The following is a 21,400-nucleotide window of genomic DNA, read 5'->3' on the forward strand; positions in this document are numbered from 1 at the left end:
TGTGTGCGTGGGTTTCCTCCGGGTGCTCCGGTTTCCTCCCACATTCCAAAGATGTGCAGGTTAGGTGGATTGGCCATGCTAAATTGCCCTTAGTGTCCAAGATTGCCCTTAGTGTTGGGTGGGGTTGCTATAGAGGTATGGGCTTTGGTAGGGTGCTCTTTCCAGGAGCCGGTGCGGACTCGATGAGCCGAGTGACGTCTTCATACACTGTAAATTCTATGAAATTCCCCTATTCTTTGAATTATTGTGGTGGGGCGTTATGTACATGGAGGAGGCAGGCAGAGTCTCCGTTTAATATATCACCTGAAAGACAACAGCACCGGGCAATAAGTGCATTAATACTGTATTGATGTGTCAGCATGGATTAGGTGCTCAAGTCTCTGAGAAGGACTTGAACCAACAACCTATAGAGTCAGAGACTAGAACATAACCACAGTCCACACATATAGATTGAAATGATGCCGGAACATTCCAACAGTAATGATAATTCTATTCTTATTTCTTACCTATCGAGTGCCTTGCGGGTACTTTTATGAGCTCCTCGTTACACTATTGCAGGGGTCTAAACGGGGCTTGAACGAAGTTCAGCAGATCCGCCTGTAAAGGTAATTAAAACAGCACAACCCGCTCCTGGGCATCATCTCACCTTCTTCTAACTTTTCTCACTGAGCTCTGGCGGTTTATGTGTCACTTAATGAGGTTAATGTCTGGTTAGAACTCTCGCTGTCTATTTAAAGAGATGCTATTTATTGCTAACAGTTAAACATATATCCCTAGTTAAATATTGTACTCCCTGGGCGGGGGGAGTGGAGGACATGATTTAATGAAGTATTTATTCTCAACTCCGGAGTATAATACAATCGCAAAGCGGATTTCATTGTGCGAATTTGGAGCGATTCTGTCCAGATGCCGCAGACCCGGATCTTTAACAAGTTATGGGGTGGACAGTATTTGTAGCAGTCTCCCTAACCCCCAGCCAATGCGGGGGGCGGGGGGAAACAGCCATTCGCGTCTTAGTCTTAAAAGAGAGTGTAACTTGGGCAGCCAGGAAGGCACAAGTCGGGCGAATTCCAGTTCTGGGAATGGTAAGACACAGTCCCACCCTGAAAGCACCGCGTTTATATTTAGAACTGGTCCCGAGCTGGGTGGACGGTATCATTGGCTGGCGACACCGTCACTCACTCACTTCCCAATTGAAGAGTTTGAGTTGCTTCAAAGACGGAGCCATCACTCAACAGAGCAAGCAGCTGGGTGTGAGTCTGCGATCGAACCTTTAAATGCTAAAATAACGGCAGGGAGCAGATGTAACAGCGTTTCCTCGCCATTTACTCCCCTGTCTGGCTAATGTTCACCGTCTGCAGAACCCTTTTGGAAAGAAGGAGGTTTGTTCCTTTAAACGCGCCTTTCTGTTGAGGTTCAAGGACAAGCGAATCAATGAGGTTGGAGAAATAGTTGTCAAAAGTGGCCAGGAGGGGAGAGCCTCGCCTACAAGACAAGAACAGACTGCTGTGAGATCCATTCAGTGAGTCGCTCTGATCAACACCATCCTCTGCTAGCAAGGTAACCACTGTGGTGAGGCCATCTCCTTTCTCTTTCCTAAGTATCTCACTCAGTAACACAGCGAGGACATCTCGAACAGACATGGCTACAGTCCAGGGCACACTTCATTATTTCATTCACTTAGCGAAGGAGATGTTAGGTGAAAGGAAATGGGGTTTACTGTCTGATACACGGGACTGTTTTTTTTTTAAACTTAATTTACTGTGAATATGTGTCTGGCCAGGATAAACGATTTTTACAAGTGTTGCATAGTAACTGGGATCTTTAAAAAACATGCGGAACTTTCACGCAGGTACCATTTCCTCCCAGTTTATGAGACAGAGTTAAAACTCTGCTATGACGGTGATAAAACTCCATCTAATCCACAGAATTCTGTTCCTGAAGCTGACCATAAGTCAGGTTGATCGGCAGACACTCTTGCTCCTGTCTGTGACGCTCTCCAATTTTTAAGTTCATTGAACATCACCCATGTGTCACAACTGGAGACTGGGCCAAATATTAGTTATTACTGAGTCCGACAACAGAGGAGGGAATGTGGCGAGGAGGGGATTTTCACAGTAACTTCATTGCAGTGCTAATGTCAGGCTATTTGTGACACTAATAAAAATTATTATTATTATTGCTGATTCTTCATCTTGGAAGTAATCAAGCTTGTCATTTCCCCTCTCTGTTACTGGCTTCTCTCACCCTTTCTCCTCTTGTTCTCTATTCCACTGGTCTCACTCCATTGATGTCTTTCTCTTTAACCTGTTTCTGTTTCCCTTGTCATAACATTTTCTGGTTTTACCTCCCTCCTGTTTGTTTCTGTAACCATGGACAAGGATAGCGGAGGCCCCAGCGGGGGTCAGTCATGTGAGTTAGTGACAGAGGGAAGAATGTTAACTTGAAAAACAAGCGAGTTTGGGAGGGTGTACAGATTAAATTGTTAACAATCTGAACCCCAAACCTAACCGGACTCCAACCCGCCCACTTCTGTGTTCTACTCCAGACCAGCCAGTGGCCATGGACAACCAGCCTCTCCAAGGAGGTGAATTGGCACTTTAAATATTGCAGTGCGACTGTGAGCCCAGTCCCCATTTTGAATGTACAATGGAGAGGCGGCCTATACCGCCTCTGGAAACTTGGCAGCTAAATCCAGGTGTGAAAGTGTACAAACTCAGCAATAGCATGATGGGAAAAATAGCCAATTTATGTAACCAAGTGTAAGACAGCTGTGTCAGCTAAGTGCCAAGTTCAGACCCTGACAAACTAGACAAAGCTAAGAATCCACATAATCGTATCATACAAGGCCAGAAGAGAGAAAATAGTGCGTGACCTTAGTAAAACCTGATAACAAAGCCACGATCTAGGAATGTCCTAATAACACAACCTCCTCATGACCTAGGACCATCTGCATCAAGGCATCATGAGGGCAGAGGTGAAAAACAAAATAGGACCACGTCTTAAATCCTCTAAAGACAAAATACTGCAAATAAGCCGAGTCAGGGTCTTTCCATGACAACATGTTTGATCAGAAGTTATGACTGTATTGACATTTTTGAACAAGGTCTGTTTTTGTAAAATGATACAGCTTTTGTATAAATATTGAACGTTTTCTCCATGTCTTTGCGAGCTTGAGAAAGAATGAGCGGTTTACCTTAACAGCTCTCTCTCTCTCTAACTTGTAGCCATCTGCATGCAGACTTTGGTCAATAAAGACAAAGTTATTTATTTCGAAACAGAGTTGTAAAGTTGTTTTCTTCACAGTCTTGAAGTAGGAAAAATTTTAAAAGACGACACAGGCGAGGAATCATAGCATGGTTATAGCACAGAATGACCGTCCTGTCTGTGCGGATTTTCAACAGGAGCAACTCATCGGGTCCCACCACTCCATCCTTTCCCAGTACTCCTGCATTTCCTTTTCCTCTTCAGGTATTTCCCAATTTCCTGTTGAAAGCCCCGATTAGATTTGCTCCCATTGCACTCTCCAGCAGTCCATTCCAGATCCTAGCCACTCACTGTGTAAAAAACGCCTTCACCCTGTGGCATCTTTCACCAAGCACTTTAAATTCTTGTTCTATTGTTGTCGACGATTCCACCAATGAATGGGCTGCCAAGGCCCCTCATATTTTTCAAAGCTGTATGTTCACTAAACCTCCTTCCGGCATTCTCTAAACCAGGACAACCCCAGCTTCTTCACTCTATCCGTCCAACTGAAGCCCCCTCATCCCTGTAACTAATGTCGTAATCTTTGTGTACTTATACCCCAGGTCTCTTGATTTTTGCATGCTTTTTAGAATTGTATTCTTTAATTGATATTGCCTCTCCTTTCTCTACCTGCCAAAATGTATCACTTCACACTTTTGTGCATTAAATTTTATCTGCCATATGTTCCGCCCATTTCACCAGCCTGCCTACATCCAGTTGCTGTCTATCACTATTCTTTTTGCTGTTCACAATACTTCCAAGTTTTCTGCTATCTTCACGTGAACAAATTGTGGTCTGAACATTCAAGTCTAACTCATTCTTTATAGCTTTTCGAATAAAATGAGCTCAGGTACAGCAACCACATTGGCCACAATTTGGAACTGGCAGGGGCCCAGCTGCCCATTTTCCAACATTAGCACCAAATTAAATTTCCCATTAAATGTGGTCATATATTACGGGGCCTCACATAGTGAAGAGTATGCTTAATTGCCAATGCAGCACACTTGTATGTAATATACATATTGGCGACTCTTCTGTTTTCAGCTGCTAATGAGTCTGATGCATGTTTCCATTTAGCATTTCAGCCCCACATTGACCTTCCATGAGCTGCCAGATCCCCAAATTGTTCAAACCACAATCAATAAAAAACATGATAGATGCAGAACTCACTGAGGTAATGCAGCACATGTGTAGACACTTGAATACGTGCATCTTGCCACCAACACTACCACCAACACTAACTAAGCATCATACAGTCTTTATTAACCACAGGAATAGAGGTGCCTCTGATTTCTGTGGGCATGCTCTCACTGGTGTGCAATACATGTTGCAAACTCTGAATCATAACATTTAAGTCAAGATTCTAAGATCATGCAGATGGCTTTTTTTATTTTCCCTTAACTCCTTGTAGATTTGCAGATTTCCTGAATTTGATCTGTTTCAGGCTGTAACAATTCACATATTGCTTCCATAATGAAATGCATGAATCTTTGAAGCAATATGAACTCAGGGTTGTGGGGTGCAGGTGAGTGTCTCTTCAGTTACCTGCTGTATCAGTGTGTCAATCTGGGCAACACCCCCATGGATGGACAGTGCCCCTAACCGCCACCCCTCCTCCCCCCAACCCCACCCCGCCACATTTCTGAGATTCTCCTAACCTGCCCCTGAAGCCTCTAACCACACTTTCCTAAGACCTCTAACCTTCCCTCCGCCCCCCAACAGCCCCCTCCTTCCAAGCCTCTGATTCCCTCACCATACTAGGATTTGCCTAATGTCCTCCATGGGGTCTATAATCTCTCTTCTCTGGGATCAAGTACACCTGCCCTTCCCCCATATAGTCTCCCATTTGTGATTACCCTCACCTCCCCCTAAAGTTTGACTATCCCCCAGCATATAACCCCCCATAGTGTCACACATTTCCCTGGGATTGTCTGCCCTATCCTCCTGTGGGTACAGATCTACCTTGTCCTGTGGTCTTCACCCGGTTGCTCCCAACCCAACAGGAACCATTTGGTAACATCACATGCACGCTGTGGAGTTCACATTTTTGGTGAATTCTAGCCCAGAAGGAAAAAACAGTAAAATGCGGAAATAAGAATACTGGTCTGAACTGGCCTTGTATACTTTAAAATTGTACACCGGTAAAACAGAGAAATAAGAATATTGGTCTGAACTATTTTTATTTCTGGGAGACTGAGCGGTTGTCTGCACATTATAGAACATTCCCAATCCATTCCACCTCTGCTTCCAATGGGTCAGTAAATTAAAATTCATCCATAAGACTCAGACACTCACTCAATCAGGCAAGCAGTTAAAAAAAGAGACTTAGATTTATAAACAGGCTTTCAGAACTTCAACATGTCTTACTGGGAAGGTGAACTCTGAGGAGGATGCAGTGATCCTTCAGTCTGTTTTGGACAAGTTGAGTGGGTTGGCAAATGAATGGCAAATGCAGTATAATTTGGAGAATTGCGAGGTTATCCACTTTGTTTGCAAAAACAAGAAGGCAGACTATTATCTGAATGGCCAGAAATTAGGAGAGAGAAATGTGCAACAAGACCTGGGTGTCCTCGTACATCAGTCACTGAAGATAAGTGTGCAGGTACAGCAGACGGTAAAGAAGGCAAATGGTATGTTGGCCTTCATAGCGAGAGGATTTGAGTACAGGAGCAGGGATGTCTTGCTGCAATTATACAGAGCCTTGGTGAGGCCACACCTGGAATATTGTGTGCAATTTTGGTCTCCTTATCTGAGGAATAATGGGCGGGATTCTCCCTTACCCGGCGGGGCGGGCCGTACCGGTGCCGAGGAGTGGCGTGAGCCACTCCGGCATCGGACCGCCTGGAAGGTGCGGAATCCACCGCACCTTCAGGGGCTAGGCCAGCGCCGGCGGGGTTGGCACCGCGCCAGCTGGCGCCGAAGGGCCTCCGCCAGCCAGCGCGAGTTGGCACATGTGCGGGAATGCCAGCGTGTGCTGGCGTCATCCCAGCACAATCGCAGGGGTTTTTTTCTGCGGAGAGGAAGAGTGCCCCCACGGCACAGGCCCACCCGCGGATTCGTGGGCCAGGCCAGCCCGGGGCGAGATCCCCCCATGCCCACCCCTCCTCCCCCGAGGACTCCACAGGCCGCCCACAGAAACAGGTCCCGCTGGTAAGGACCTGGTGTATTTTACATTGGCGGGACCCGCCGAAAACAGGTATCTGCTCAGCCCATTGCGGGCCGGAGAATCATCGGGGGGGGGGGCCGACTGGCACGGCGCGATTCCTGCCCCCGCCGAAAAACCAGCGCCGGAGAATCCAGCAGCTGGCGTCGGGGTGTCGGGGCAGGATTCATGCCGCCCTCCCGCCGATTTCCCGGCCCTGTGGGGGGTCGGAGAATCCTGGGGAATATTCTTGCTCTAGAGGGAGTGCAGCGAAGAAACCAGACTGGTTTCAGGGATGGCGGGACTGACGTACGAGGAGAGATTGAATCGGATAGGATTGTATTCACTGGAGTTCAGAAGAATAAGAGGGGATCTCATCGAAACCTATAAAATTCTAACAGGACTAGACAGGTTGGATGTTCCCAATGGTGAGTGTGTCCAGAACCAGGGGTCACAGTCTGAGGATTTGGGGTAGACCTTTTGGGACAGAGATGTGGAGAAATTTCTTCATCCAGAGAATGGTTGGCCTGTGGACTTCAGTACCATAGGCAGTAGTTGAGGCCAAAACATTGCATATTTTCAAGCAGTCAGATGTAGCACTTAGGACTTAGGGCGAAGGGGATCAAAGGATATGGGGGAAAGCGGGATTAGGCTATTGAGTTGGATGATCAGCCATGATCATAATGATGGTAGAGCAGGCCGGAAGGGCTGAATGGCCTCCCCCTGCTCATAGTTTCGATGTTTCTATGCTTCTAAATCACTTTTAATACATTTAAAGACTATGGAAATTGTTAGGAAAACAAAGATAGTTATAAGGGATTTCTATTTATATTGGTAGACATTAGTGGGTTTAATTGAATGTTTCTGTGCCTGGAAAGGTAAAACCTATAGTTAGATATTTGTATGTGTAGGGGTTGGTTAAGTTCCAACTGCATTTCTATTGTGCTTAGAGTGAGCTACGGCATGCGGAATAAATACAATGCGTAAGTGTAGCACCATCGATCACACACGAGGCGAGACGTAGAGAACTTAAATCGAGGCTTTATTGAGCAGACTTGTTCAGACTTGTTCCCCAGCAGCTCAGTCACAGGATGCAGCTGCAGGGAGTAAGCCGGGTTCTTATACCCCGCCTATCTGGGTGGAGCCCAGTAGGCAGCAGATCCAATCGGGAACCAGCATCTGTCCTCCAATAGCTCCTCGGCATTCATTGTGTACCATATTACCCCTAATACATACCACCACATTCTCCCCTTGTTAAAAAGGAACCTGGCGGGGTGGTGGGTGGTGTGGTGGTCGGGGTTTACAGGGTCGGTACCTTAACCATTGAACTATATACAATCATGCCGCTTGTACTGGGCCACTGAATTATTCACATTTTACCCGATTAGCAGCGTTAACTATTTACAACAATGCCGCTTTACTGGGCCACTGAATTATATACATCTTAAGTAGACTCGATGAGTCGAGATGGTGCTCTGGTCGCCCTCTCTGATCATCGCAGCCCGGGTGGTGGTGGTGGTGCTGGCTCGGGTCCGGTCGACTCTGGGAGCATCGCGCTGTCCCTCTCTGTTTCCTTACTCCTGGGCGGGCCTGGGAGGAGAACCGATCCCCCTGGGAAGGGGGTGGCTGTGGGGTGCACCGGCGGGAGTGAGGGGGTGGTGATTGGTGTTAGGGGGTTGTGGGGAGCTCCGGCGGGCACCAGGTCCCGCAGAGAGACCGTGTCCTGTCGGCCGTCTGGGAACGCCACGTAGGCGTACTGCGGGTTGGCGTGGAGTAGATGTACCTTTTCCACCAGTGGGTCTGATTTGTGCACCCGCACGTGTTTCCGGAGCAGGATGGGTCCCGGGGCTGCCAGCCAGGTCGGAAGTGACGTTCCAAAAGCGGACTTCCTAGGGAGGACAAGGACGCGCTCGTGCGGCGTTTGGTTTGTGGTGGTGCACAGCAGGGACCGGATAGAATGAAGGGCATCCAGGAGGATTTCCTGCCAGCGGGAAATTGGGAGATTCCTAGACTGTAGGGCCAGTAGGACGGTCTTCCAGACCGTTCCGTTCTCCCTCTCTACCTGCCCGTTCCCCCGGGGGTTGTAGCTTGTCGTCCTGCTCGAGGCTATGCCCTTGCTGAGCAGGAATTGACGCAGCTCGTCGCTCATGAAGGAGGACCCCCTATCGCTATGGATGTAGGCGGGGAAACCGAACAGGGTAAAGATGGTACTGAGGGCTTTAATGACCGTGGCCGCGGTCATGTCGGAGCAGGGGATGGCGAAAGGGAAACGGGAGTATTCGTCAATGACGTTAAGAAAGTACGTGTTGCGATCGGTGGAGGGGAGGGGGCCTTTGAAATCCAAACTGAGGCGTTCAAAGGGACGTGAAGCCTTTATCAGGTGCGCTCTATCTGGCCTGAAAAAATGCGGTTTGCATTCTGCACAGATTTGGCAGTTCCTGGTGACTGTTCGGACCTCCTCGACGGAGTACGGGAGGTTGCGGGCCTTTATAAAGTGGCAGAAGCGAGTGACCCCCGGGTGGCAGAGGTCCTCGTGGAGGGCTTGGAGGCGGTCCACTTGTACGTTGGCACATGTGCCGCGAGATAGGGCATCGGACGGCTCGTTCAGCTTTCCGGGACAGTACAAGATCTCATAATTGTAGGTGGAGAGTTCGATCCTCCACCGCAGGATCTTGTCGTTCTTTATCTTGCCCCGCTGTGCATTATCGAACATGAAGGCTACCGACCGTTGGTCGTGAGGAGAGTGAATCTCCTACCGGCCAGGTAATGCCTCCAATGTCGCACAGCTTCCACTATGGCTTGGGCTTCCTTTTCTACTGAGGAGTGGCGAATTTCTGAAGCGTGGAGGGTCCGGGAGAAAAAAGCCACGGGTCTGCCCGCTTGGTTGAGGGTGGCCGCCAGAGCTACATTGGATGCGTCGCTCGCGACTTGGAAGGGGAGAGACTCGTTGATTGTGTGCATCGTGGCCTTTGCGATATCCGCTTTGATGCGGCTGAAGGCCTGGCGGGCCTCTGCCGACAGGGGAAAAGTAGTGGACTGGATTAGTGGGCGGGCCTTGTCTGCATACTGGGGGACCCACTGGGCGTAATAAGAAAAGAAGCCCAGGCAGCGTTTCAGGGCTTTGGCACAGTGGGGAAGAGGGTACTCCATGAGGGGGCGCATGCATTCAGGGTCGGGGCCTATCACTCCATTACGCACTACGTAGCCCAAGATGGCTAGACGGTCGGTTCTAAACACGCATTCTTCCTCATTGTAGGTGAGGTTGAGGGCGTTAGCGGTCTGGAGGAATTTGCGGAGGTTGGAGTCGTGGTCCTGCTGGTCGTGGCCGCAGATGGTGACGTTGTCGAGGTACGGGAACGTGGCCCGTAAACTGTGCTGGTCAACCATTCGGTCCATCTCCCGTTAGAAGACCGAGACTCCGTTCGTGATGCCGAATGGAACCCTTAAGAAGTGGTATAGCCGCCCGTCTGCTTCAAAGGCAGTCTACTTGCGGTCACCGGGACGAATGGGGAGCTGGCGGTAGGCGGACTTAAGGTCCACGGTGGAGAAGACCTTGTACTGTGCAATCCGATTGACCATGTCGGATATGCGGGGAAGAGGGTACGCATCTAGCTGCCTGTACCTGTTGATGGTCTGACTGTAGTCTACGACCATCCTCTGCTTCTCCCCTGTCTTCACTACTACCACCTGAGCTCTCCAGGGACTATTGCTGGCCTGGATTATGCCTTCCTTCAGCAGCCGCTGGACTTCGGACCTGATAAACGTCCGGTCCTGGGTGCTGTACCGTCTGCTCCTAGTGGCGATGGGTTTGCAATCCGGGGTGAGGTTCGCAAACAAGGAGGGCGGTTCCACCTTGAGTGTCGCGAGGCCGCAGATAGTCAGTGGGGGTATAGGGCCGCCAAATTTAAGTGTTAAGCTCTGGAGGTTGCATTGGAAGTCCAACCCCAGGAGAGTGGGAGCGCAGAGATGGGGGAGGACATACAGCCGGTAATTTTTGAACTCTCTCCCCTGCACCGTTAGGTTTACGATACAGAACCCTTTGATTTCAACGGAGTGGGACCCCGCCGCCAGGAAAAATTTTTGGGTGCTTGGCCGAATTACCAGGGAACAGCGTCTTACCATGTCCGGATGAATAAAACTCTCCATGCTCCCCAAGTTGATCAAACACGGCGTCTCGTGCCCGTTCAAAAGCACCTTTGTCGTTGTCGTCTGGAGCGTCCGGGGCCGCGACTGGTCGAGGGTCACCGATGCCAAACGTGGTTGGTGCATCAGATCGTTGTCTTCAGGCCGTGTGGAGTCGTCCACGCTGGGGTCCTTGCCTGTCAGCCAAGATGGCGGCGTCCATGGATCGCACGCTGCCGGTGGTGGACAAAATGGCCGATCCCATGGGTCGCACGCGGCCAGGGTTGGACAAAATGGCCGCTCCCATGGATCGCACGCTGCCCGTGGGTAGGAAGATGGCGGCGCCCGTCCCCCCCTCGTGGTGTCCAGAGTCCAAAATGGCGGCGCCCATTGGCCGCCCGTGGGTCGCTGGGGGGGGGGGTTGAGCCCGTGATCCCGTTTGTTCCCCGGAGTTAGCGGCGACCCCACGGGACTGGCACACCGCTGCGTAGTGACCCTTTTTTGCCGCAGCTTTTACAGGCGGCTGGCGGGGGTGTTTCGGCTGCCCGCAAAAGTAGCAGCGGGGGCCCCCCCGGGTGGTCTGGGATTCTGGCCGTGCACGCTTGCGGAGGGGTGGGGGGTGCCAGGGGGTCGGTCGCGGTGGGGGTCCACGGAGCCCAAGGGGCTGCAGCGCGGTCGGGGGCATAGGCGCGGGCGTTTTGGGAGGCCACGTCAAGGGAGGCTGCAAGGGCCCCGTGCCTCTGTGAGTCCGAGAGAGTCTTTCTCTAAAAGTCTCTGGCGAATTTGCGACGATGCCAAACCTGTTACGTAAGCGTCTCTGATCAGGAGCTCCGTGTGTTCATTCGCCGTTACCGCTGGGCAGTCGCAGTTTCTTCCCAGGATCGTCAGCGCATTGAAGAATTCGTCCAGCGATTCCCCGGGGATTTGTCGTCTCGTCACGAGCTGGTAGCATGCGTAGACCTGGTTGACGGGCCTAATGTAGGTCTGTTTCAGCAACTTGATCGCCGCTGGGAATTCTTCCGCGTCCTCGATGAGTGCGTAGATTTCGGGACTCACCCTGGAATGCAGGACCTGCATCTTCTGGTCTTCCATTGGTCTGCTGGGGGCCGTTCGGAGGTACCCCTCAAAGCACGCCAGCCAGTGTTTAAACGCCGATGTTGCGTTAGCTGCTTGGGGGCCGATTCGCAGGCACTCCGGGGCGATCCGGAGCTCCATATTCCTTTTTAAGTCTGCTCAATAAATTGTAGCACCATCGATCACACACGAGGCGAGACGTAGAGAACTTCAATTGAGGCTTTATTGATCAGACTTGTTCAGAATTGTTCCCCAGCAGCTCAGTCACAGGATGCAGCTGCGGGGAGTAAGCCGGGTTCTTATACCCCGCCTATCTGGGTGGAGCCCAGTAGGCGGCAGATCCAATCGGGACCCAGCATCTGTCCTTCAATAGCTCCTCGGCATTCATGGTGTACCGTATTACCTCTAATACATACCACCACAATAAGCATATGGGCACTGCTTACCATCTGGGACTTTGTACGGTTGAGAAGCTTTTAAATTGTAGTTTTAGCTGAATTTATGGGAGGCTGGAAGCTGCACCTTGGGGAAAGAACATCTATCAACTCTGCCAGAAGAAAGGCTGGTCAGATGGGAACTGCAAAGAGACAGGCTTCCTAAAGTACCAATTAGAGCTCAGATAACCAGGGAATTGGGTCAGAAAGAACATTTAAGGGCAGCACGGTGGCGCAGTGGGTTAGCACTGTGGCCTCACAGCACCGAGGTCCCAGGTTCGATCCCGGCTCTGGGTCACTGTCCGTGTGGAGTTTGCACATTCTCCCCGTGTTTGCGTGAGTCTCGCCCCCACAACCCAAAATATGTGCAAGCTAGGTGGATTGGCCACGCTAAATTGCCACTTAATTGGAAAAAAATGAATTGGGTACTCTAAATTTAAAAAGAAAGAACATTTAACATGACTGAAGTTAAGAGAACAGAGACAAAGTGATTGTTCAGAAGAATTCAAGGGAGAGTAAACAAAATGTTCTGAGTTAAAGAGACAATTGCAGTAACCAGATGTAAAGGGGGATAGCAGCCTTCAAAGGTAAATCAAACCTCTGATGACATTTTAATACAGTCTGCAAATCGAGAGTTAAAACAATTGTGAGCAGTTTGCATGGCAGTCAAGACAAAGAAATCCTATAGGGGTTGGTGTAAAATCCTGGACTGGATTCATTGTTAAAAGTGGAGGGAAGCTTTGTTTAAAAGTGTCATTTGTAAAACCTAGACTGGATTTCGGAATGCAAACCACTAAGAAAAAACATTATCATGATAGAAGATTTTAAAGCGTGTTTTGGGGAGTAGCATTTGGAAACTTTCATGTGACCATAATTTGGGAATATTCTGAGGAGAAATCCACAGACACTAACTTGGGTTCAGAGTGGAGTGCGTGTGTTTGACCACACTCATCCTGTGTGCTTAAAAGGGACTTTCTGGTAAAGAGACCATTGAGTCCATGAGATTATGATATACTCTGTAATCCATGTTAATCCTAAAATCTGTTTGTAATTGTTAAGATAAGGGGGACAGTAAAAGAATATTGTATCATAATTAAAGTTTTTCATGTTTAATAAATGTTACGGGCAGCACGGTGGTGCAGTGGGTTAGCCCTGCTACCTCACGCGCCGAGGTCCCAGGTTCAATCCCGGCTCTGGGTCACTGTCCGTGTGGAGTTTGCACATTCTCCCCGTGTTTGCGTGGGTTTCGCCCCACACCCCAAAGATGTGCAGGCTAGGTGGATTGGCCACGCTAAATTGCCCCTTAATTGGAAAAAATGAATTGGTACTCCAAATTTAAAAACAAAATGTTTAATAAATGTTTTTGCCTTATTGTTAAAACTAATTTGACGTCCTGTGACTCTGTTCATCACATTTTATTTTTTTAAATGAAAGTTACGGTCTTTTGAGCCAGGGTTCCAATCTGGCATCTTCTCGTCCAATTATTTTTTCTTAAATTCATTTTTTAAAAAAAGTTCCAATTAAGGGGCAATTTAGTGTGGCCAAGCCACCCTACATATCTTTGGGTTGTGGGTGTGAGACCCTCGTAGACACGGGGAGAATGTGCAAACTCCACACGGACTATGACCCAGGACTGGGATCGAACCCGGGTCCTCGGTGCCGTCAGGCAGCAGTGCTAACCACCACGACACCCTGCCACCTTCTCGTCCAATTATAACATCAACTAGGATCATAACAAAGTAACATTGTTGAAATGTAGGGGAAATTTAGAAACAACAGCATTATTCATTACAGTCAAGGACACCACTCCTGCTGAGAGAGTTAGCAACACAATTGTCGCTGTTTATATCCCTTCTGGAAGATCAGCTATTCCTGTTACAAGGCTTTTGGGAGTTGTGCGCATTTCATTCATAGTGGTCATTTCACACAATATGACTAGGCAGTAATTGGGAGGCTGGCTGGCAGTCAGACCTCAAGCCAACCGACCTTTCAACAATCTAAATCACTCAAAATAGACCAGAGGAATTTTGAGCCTCGTTGTACAGCATCCTTTCTTCCAACAGACTACAAAAACCTAGGAGCCACTCAAATTCTTCCATCAAGTGTCAGCGAATTTGCATCCCATTACTACCAATCCTTGGCTGCCTGGAGGAGTTTAGAGACATAGGGAGGGATTGGGCACAGTAGCACAGTGGTTAGCACTGTGGCCTGACAGCGCTAGGGTCCCAGGTTCAATTCCCGGATGGGTCACTGTCTGTGCGGAGTCTGCACGTTCTCTGCATCTCTGCGTGGGTTTCCTCCGGGTGCTCCGGTTTTCCTCCTACGAATCCCGAAAGCTGTGCTGTTAGGTAATTTAGACATCCTGAATTCGCCCTCTGTGTACCCGAACAGGTGCTGAAAGGTGGTGACTAGGGGCTTTTCACAGTAACTTCATTGCAATGTAAGCCTACTTGTGACAATAAAGATTATTATTATTATTAGATCAGCGACAATAAATAAATTTGAAGCACAAGTGGTGTTTGATTCTGTTTAAGTCAGCAAGGACAGGAGTGATAGGAGAATAAGACTTAGTGTGGGATAGGATCTGGACAGCAGGGTTATGCTAGGTGGAGGAAGGGAGCAGACAATGAAAATAGTCAATGCTGTTTCAACAGGAAATGTGCTGAGGTGAAGATAGAGCCTGACGACGTCGTGAAGTTGGACATTATTGGCATGAAGGGGATACAATATTAGAAACTCCAATCAGGATTTAATACAATGCCACAGTTATGAACATTTTGATTCAGTCTGAGCTGGCGCGTGGAGGGAAGGTGGAATGATCGGTGGGAGAATTGACATTTTGATAGGAACCAAAGAGGATGGTTTTGGTTTTTCCAATGTTCAGCTGAAGAAAGTTGAAACTTACTTGAGACTGAATTTCAAACAAGTAATTAAGAAAGCTGATGTAGCGTTAACTCACAAAAATCTTTAAACCAAAGGACAGAAAAATATAAAAATGCATCCCCTGTAAGGATCTCAAGTATAATAAATGAGTTTGAATGGCATCAATCAAGATTTTTGATAGCTTTGGTTGACTTAATTCTCTGGCTTTAAGTACTTAGATGCAGTGCACCATGGCAGATTTGATATAGCATAAAGTTAGTAATGGAGGAGGCGCTGGTGTAGTAATACTGTCACTGGACTAGCAATCCGGAGACCCGGGGTAATGCTCTCGGGATCCCAGGTTCAAATCTCACGATGGCAGAGGGCGAAATATGAATTCAGTAAAATTCAAATCTAAAATTAAAAGTCTAATGATGATCATTGTTGATTGTTGTAAAAGCACATCTGGTTCACTAATGTCAATTAGGGAAGGAAATCTGTAATCCTTATCTGACCTGGCCTTAATGTGACTCCAAATCCACAACAATATGGTTGGCTCTTCATGGTCATCAAACCCATCAGTTCAGGGGCAATTAGGGATGGGCAACAAGTGCCGGCACAGCCAGTGGTACCCACAATCCTGTAAAATCATTTTTAAAATGTCTTTTTTTAAAACTCTCCTCTTTCGATTTCAATGCAAATATTTTGGGCGGGATTCTCCGGTCTGCCAGCCGTGTTTTCCTATGCAGCGTGCCCTCGCCGACAGCGGGATCCTCCATTCCGGCAGCCGGCCAATGGAATTTCTCACTGTGGCCGGGAAACCCGCAGGCGTGGGTGCGCTGCCAGCAGAGCAGCTGATCCCGCTGACGGAGAATTCCACTGTTTATATTTGCCCAAGTGGATGTTTTCATGTCTTACCCAGGACTGTTACCAGGATATATTATCATAAGGTGAAGGCCCATGATGAATCCAAACCTTTTCTCACTGAAAATGCAGACGTGCCCACATCCCAGAAAAAGTAATTGGATGTTGAGCAGAAGTTGGAATCTAGATTATATTTTCTCTTTTTTAGCACCTGATTCTCTAAGGCAGGATGTATCTCTCCTCCAGCTAACTCACAGTAGACCAGAGATGGAAATGAGACCACCCTAAGTGTATGGCTTAGATGTTGCACGGTACATTTAATATTTTTAATTTATACCTAACAAAATTCATTTGACCCACCAACATGCTGACATAAAAATGCCTCAAACACCTTTTGTAATTAATAACTTAATCTATGTGCATGGTACCATGGAACATGTTGGGCGGGATTCTCCGCCAGCGGGGTCCTCCGTTTTGCCAGCGCCCGGGGGTTTCCCGACGGCGTGGGGCTGCCCCATAATGGGAAACCCCATTGACCGGCCGGCTTAATGGAGAATCCCACCGGTGGGCCGAGGCAGAATTGTGTGAGAATCCAGCCCATTGTTCTCACAAAGAAAGAAAGGAAGAAAAGAAAGACATAGGAACAGAGGAAACATGGGAATTAGGAGCAGAAGTAGGCAATTCATCCCTTTGCGCCTGCTCCACCATTCAATCAGATCATGGTAGATCTCTTCCTGGTCTCAAATCCACCTCCCTACCTCGTCCCCATATCCCTTTAGCCTGTTTTTTTATAACAGAAATATATCTATCTCCTTCTTGAAACCATTTAATGACTCAGATTCCATCGCACTATGGGGCAGCGACTTCTACAAATTCACCCCCTATGCAAGAAGTAGTTTCTCCTTACATAGCACTTATTTAGCATCTTTCATGATTATTATGTCCCAAAGCATCTCTTGACCTATTAATTACTTCTGAAATCCAGCCATAGTAAAGTAGGAACTGCGGCAGCCAGTTTGGGCATAAAAAGCTCCCATAGTAATTTAAAAGGAACAGGACAATGCAACTTTAGACCAAGAATTTTACCAAACGTCTTATGTTGTTTTATATCCAAACCACAAAATTGATCATTGCTGAACTTATTTTGTGACATCACTTCAGTTTGCATGTCATTGTCATCCCATGATTTTTAGGAATATATAAATAGAATCTCTGGGAATCAGTTGCATAAAGAATAATAGATCCTTGGGAGTTAGTTATATAGGGAATAACAGATGTCTGGGAATGAATTTCTCAGGATTTGAGAAATGACTTACATGAAGTATAAACTGACCTCGAGAAGAAGATTACATCAAGAACAAAGGAAATCTGGGTATGTTGCAAAGAGAGTGACAGATGCCTGGCAGTGCATCATTTATGAAAGCTTATTCATGAAATTAGTGGCTCGTTAATGTTTTGTTGTATTTTCCAGTGAATCAGTGAAAACTGTACAATCACTGAATTTCAATAAGTCTGTATTACGAGAGGACTCTGGGTTCACTGCTACAAGAATAATTAACATTTTTTTTCTAGAGAAGACATTGGAGGAACTTTTTTAACATCGAGAACAAACAAATTGCATTTATGTAGCACCTTTAACATAGAAAGACTCCTCAAGGAACTTCAGAGACGAACTCCAAAAATGGCCATTGAGCCAAAAATAGAAGTATTTAGAACATTGATGAACTGCTCAGTCAAATAATGAGCTTTATGGAGGTTACATACAAAATAGGAGCAGAAATAGGCCATTGAGCCTCTTAAGCCTGCTCTGCCATTCAATAAGATCATGGCCGATTTGATGGTGTTTTGAGTTCCACATTCCCATCCATCCCTGGTAACCTTTGATTCCCTTGCCAAACAAGAATCTATCTACCTCTACTTTTAAAATATTCAGTGACCTCCCTGCTCCACTGACTTCTGAGGCAGAGTTCCAAAGTCGCATAACCCTCTGAGAGAAAAAAATTCTCTTCACCTCTGACATATAAGGGCGAACCCTAATTTTAAAACTGTGCTCTCTAGTTATAGACTCAACCTTTCAAAGTCAACCTTGTGAAGATCATGCAGGATCTTATATACCTCAATTAGGTCACCCCCTCTCTCGTCCAAGCTCCATTGGGAACAAGCCCAGCCTGTCAAACCTTTCCTCTTAAGACAAACTGTTCATTCCAGTTATCAATCTAATAAAGCTCCTCTGAACCACCTCCAATGTATTACATCCTTCCTTGAATAAGGAGACCAAAACTGCACACAGTATTCGAGGTGGGATCTCACCAATGCCCTGTATAACTGAATCCTTACGTTTATGTTCAAACCCTCTTGTTAAAAAAAGGATATTATTCCATTTGCTTTCTTGATTACATGATGTACTTGCATACCAACGTCTTGTGACTCACGCACAAGAGTACCTAGATCCCTCTGTACCTCAGCATTCTATGTTTATTATATGAAATAGTTCACTTTGATACCCAACTCCTCCTGCAGAATTGATTCCTCTGATCTTTGCTGGTCACCCTTTGACTAATACCAGGCCACTTTAGTTCCGGGTTAGGTAAGGTGAAAATCAATTGGTTACATCTGTTACAAAGAGTGTTAAATAAACGTTAAGGTCAGACTCCAACTCCACGGTCTAAGAGGTGAAGAGTCAAGCTCAACCGGCTGGATTTTCCAGTCAGTGGAAAAACAAGGATGCTTGGCACTAACCACAAAGTAACCCTTCTTTAGTAATTTCTCTGGTGAGAATTTCCCCTCTAGCACTATGCAGTGGTATTGTAACTGATTGCGACATTCTTTATTGGGCATGCACAGCGTGGAACAGCAATAATTTTATCAAACAATCAATTAGGTGAATTGGACATTCTGAATTCTCCCACAGTGTAGCCGAACAGGCGCCTGAGTGTGGCGTACAAGGGATTTTCAGAGTAACTTCATTGCAGTGTTAATGTAAGCCTACTTGTGACACTAATAAAGATTATTATTATCATTGGGCAGTACGGTGGTGCAGTGTGTACCACTGCTGTCTCACGGCGCCGATGTCCCAGGTTCGATTCCGGCCCTGGGTCACTGTCCGTGTGGAGTTTGTACATTTTCCCTGTGTTTGTGCGGATTTCACCTCCACAACCCAAAGATGTGCAGGGTAGGTGGATTGGCCACGCTAAATTGCCCCTTAATTGGAAAAAATGAATTGAGTACTCTAAATTTATATTTAAAAAAATTATTATTATCATCACATTAAAGGATTTCCACAGACTACCAAACAGGAAGCAAAATGCAGTAAAATAAAAATTACTTAATGTTTTAAGTTGTGCAAATTAATGGCTGAGGCTTATGCATAGAATCATAGAATACCTACAGTGCAGACGTAAGCCATTCGACCCATCAGTCTGCACTGACCCTTCGAAGGAGCGCCCTACATAGGCCCGCGCACCCGCCCTATCCCTACATGAGGTAAAGAGAGAAGCTAAAATCTTCTGATTTTCAAAGATGGCATTAAAAATTGACTTAAAAATGTACTTAATCATTATTTAACAGCATTCTTTGATTATAAACTTGTTTTTGGGCCATTTCTTCTGTTCATCAAATGTTATTAATCACATCACCATTAGAAACTCAGTTACACCTGATTGAAGAAAATGAATATTTTTCTGGGGCTTTTAACAATAATATGAGGGTGAGTTAATTGATATTCTCACTGGTTTCATGATTGCTGGCTCTGAGGTGGGGTCCACAGCCTATCTTGGAGCCCTGAGTGACAGACTGCAAATTGAGAATTTTTGTGCTAATCTTACAGCAGATTTCCTGAAGCTTCAGACAGTTTCAGAGGGAGAATGACAGCAGTCACAGTTTAATGAGGATCACACATAGATTTTCTTGGTACTAACGTTTATCCAACCAAAGTTGTTCTTTTTTACAAGTTAGCCAAATATACAACAACTGATCATGTTAATGTACCAGTTAATTTATTTTCTTTCTTTTGCCTGTAAGCAAAATACATGCATGCCCTTATTGACGTGGGAATGTCAAGGTTGATGCCTAAATGACACATTGCCAATTAGAATCAAGTGGATGTGGGGGAAAGGGGATTGCTGTCTGGCACCTTGACCAGGAGCCCATTATTTATCTGTGAACCTTAGAAGTATGATTGACTTTTAGATTGGCATTAGAGTTGCACCTAATGCTATCCCACACTTATCCATGTTGTGGCAGGATACCAGCCTCCCGAACAGGCGCCGGAATGTGGCGACTAGGGACTTTTCACAGTAACTTCATTTGAAGCCTACTTGTGCCAATAAGCGATTTTCATTTAATTTTAATTTTTTTTTTTTCATCAGCAGCAAGAACCCTGATTTATTTGTTTTTCTTCCTCAGTCTAAGGCTGCTGAGGCCAACTATTATGTCCTTGCCACTGTTCCTATGCTGTCACCATCCCCTGCCCGGTTGCAATCAGATCAAGCCAGGGACCATATTTGCAGTTCTGTGCAGACAATGTACTTACTGGCTGAGCCATAAGGGGAGTGGCAGAACCTTTTTAAAGGGTCAGTATCACCACATTCCTTGCAGATGTTGCAATCTTGTGAATGATGATAGGCCAACTTTATGTTTGCCTCTTTGATTTGCTATTTTATTCTCAGGCTCACTAAGAAAATAGCTTAACTGGGAAAAAATAGGTGGATTGTCATTGAGCCTGTGTCTGCAACAAAACACATTTAACAATACATTCACCACTGTAGCATGGCCACATGCCATTTATTACGGGATGTTCCATGGATATACCAGGATTTGAAACTAATTTAAAACCTCCTAATTAACCAAAGTCACATTCAATTGCTTTGAAATAAATTAATGTTAATCTATAGTTTTAAAAAGAAGATTCAGTTGATTTCCTTGGCATATAATGGATGTTCCGAGTACTGATGATACATTTCGGACTTTTTCTTAAAAGAAGACTCCATTGTGTAAGTGTTGACATGGTCAAGCATTCTCAAGGACATGGACTAAAAACGTCGCTTCCTGACTATTGTCCTAAAGAAAGGCTGTAAACAGCACAGGCTGCTGTGAAGGAAGTTACTGCAGCACCACAAGGAGCCTATTTCCCACTATCCCAATTAGCTAAAAGCTATGAAAAGAATTCAATGACTTATAAAGGATATGTGTGAAGGAAGCTCCATTATTGTGCATGTGCCATCCCCCATCCACTACGCATTTCCCTATCTTACACTTAATCCACAATATTGTTCAGGTGCCATTCCTGATATTATTTGTGACTACCTTTAATTTGAAGGTTATTTCCACCTCAGAATTTTTTTTTCCCTTTTCCATTTCCTGTTCAGCTATTTAGCACAATGCCCCCTCCAGCTGGGAGAATGAAGAAGCCGGTATCGTTCCGTGTATAAGACAGTAGGGAGGAGAGTTTTATTGTAGAAACCAATATTACTACACTGGCATCAATGAAAAACAACATGATATGTAAGAGGTGTTCACTCCCGTGCACCCTTACTGTTAGTTCTTGTCTTTAAGATTTTGTAGAGGACAAACTTACACGGACACAGGGTTTAGGCTCAACCACTAACTTCTTTATTTACAAAAAAAAATCTTGATGCCCTATTACAAGAGCTCTAAA

At 46.4% G+C, this 21,400-nt stretch overlaps 1 protein-coding gene across 2 annotated transcripts in view; it reads left to right on the top strand.

Moving 5' to 3' along the window:
- Positions 1-1,204: 1,204 nt before the first annotated feature.
- The window catches only part of LOC140421184 (gap junction alpha-3 protein-like), a 38,440-nt gene continuing 18,244 nt past the window's right edge, over positions 1,205-21,400 (top strand). Inside the window, exon 1 of one of the 2 annotated variants that reach the window (XM_072505686.1) lies at positions 1,205-1,572. The gene's annotated coding sequence lies outside the window, so the exon portion shown is untranslated. The remainder of the gene's footprint in view (positions 1,573-21,400) is intronic. The other variant, XM_072505685.1, reaches the window with a different exon arrangement.

The sequence above is a fragment of the Scyliorhinus torazame genome, chromosome 5 (genome assembly GCF_047496885.1).
Source record: "Scyliorhinus torazame isolate Kashiwa2021f chromosome 5, sScyTor2.1, whole genome shotgun sequence".
Lineage (NCBI taxonomy): Eukaryota > Metazoa > Chordata > Chondrichthyes > Carcharhiniformes > Scyliorhinidae > Scyliorhinus > Scyliorhinus torazame.